At 44.5% G+C, this 1,471-nt stretch overlaps 1 non-coding gene across 1 annotated transcript; it reads right to left on the reverse strand.

Annotated features, from left to right (window-relative positions):
- Positions 1–387: 387 nt before the first annotated feature.
- trnaf-gaa (transfer RNA phenylalanine (anticodon GAA)) lies at positions 388–460 on the reverse strand. The gene has a single exon. It is a non-coding gene; the product is annotated as a tRNA-Phe (tRNA).
- Between the last annotated feature and the right edge of the window lie 1,011 nt (positions 461–1,471).

A 1,471-nucleotide genomic window follows, 5' to 3' on the forward strand; every position in this document is an offset into this window, starting at 1 on the left:
TCCACGTTGACAGTTTGTTCAACACCAAACTTTATTCAGTACCATGTTGTCAAACACTGGAACATCCACAGCACCTGAACAGGGACTTGAACCCTGGACCCTGAGATTAAAAGTCTGATTTTCTAACATCTGAGCTACTCAGGCTCGTTCTACAGCATTTAGACAGGAAAAGAAATACCTGTGAAGGTCAAACTGCTGCTTTCTTGACTTGTTCAATCCTCCATGTTAAAGTCCACCATGCTTTTGATTGGCTCTGATTCTCTGTGGCAAAATCCAACAAGAGGCTCCAAAAATGTCTTGAATGTCATAAGAATGCACAGGACAAGATGGTAGTTTCCTTCATGTCTGCAGTTCCTCCACTGGAAAGTAAAGTCAATGCTGTTCCTCTGCTGAAACCTGGGATCGGACCAGGGACCTTTAGATCTTCAGTCTAACGCTCTCCCAACTGAGCTGTTTCAGCTCTGAGTGAGGGCCCTGCTTCTCTCATTTTATAATCTCTTCCACTCTCACTAGAACTTAGAGAGGATTTGAGCTTCTGAAGTCATGACACATTGAACAGTTCTACAGGACCATTTTTGATGAATGTCTGAATCACACAAGCCTTTTTTTGTTTGTCTTCTTCCCAGTTGCCTCAACATTGTGTGAGCCAATAATTCCACATCTGTACCAGACACACCTCTGGTTGGTGGGTTTTCTGGATCTTTCTGTTCTAACAGTGTCTTTTATCTTAAATATGCCACTTTCACATGAAAACATCAATAACAGGACAATATCAATACTATTATTGCTGCTGTTGCTGTTGTTGGTTGTGTGTCTGTCTTCCATCCCCCTGTCCCTCTGTCTTTTTCTCTGCTTGTCTTTCACCCTCATCTTGTTCCCATCTTTTTGTCATTCACTCCCTCCTTTCTCTCTGTCTTTTGTCTTTTCTTCTCTATATTTGTCTTCTGCTGCCCCAGGATCAGTTTCTATCACTCAGTGGTCCAGAACCATTATGAAGCCTGATCATGAATGTGAGCAAAGCTCTTAGAACAGGCCTGCTGCCACCACAACTAAGATCCTGCAGGTCACTAGAAACTCCAGTGTCCAGCTGACAAGTGGACTTTCCTCTGATCAATGGTGGTGCTGAGTTTAGCAAAAATCTCCAACAAGAAGATGAAGGAGGCCATCAACTCCTCCAAGCTCAACATCTATACTGGCTTTACTGGGAGATCAGGAGGACAAAGCAGATCTTCACCCTCCACCTCAGATGGTTTCTACTCACAGAGATGAGGGACCAGTTCAAACCAGTTACCTGGAGCTCCCTTAAACCATTGCCCCCATCAGCTAACATCTGGATCTGGACCTGCACCGGTGCTGACTTGTGTCTTGAGTCCCCAGAGTTTGTTGAACCAGAGAAGATTCAACTGGTGACGGTTGTAAAACCAAGCGTGAAGGTGAGCCTGCATTGTCTGATCTGGAGCTAACAGGGGAA

Source organism: Aulostomus chinensis, chromosome 4, assembly GCF_037954235.1.
Source record: "Aulostomus chinensis isolate RoL2024-O1b breed Wild chromosome 4, RoL_Achi_v1.0, whole genome shotgun sequence".
In the NCBI taxonomy this organism is placed as follows: Eukaryota; Metazoa; Chordata; class Actinopteri; order Syngnathiformes; family Aulostomidae; genus Aulostomus; species Aulostomus chinensis.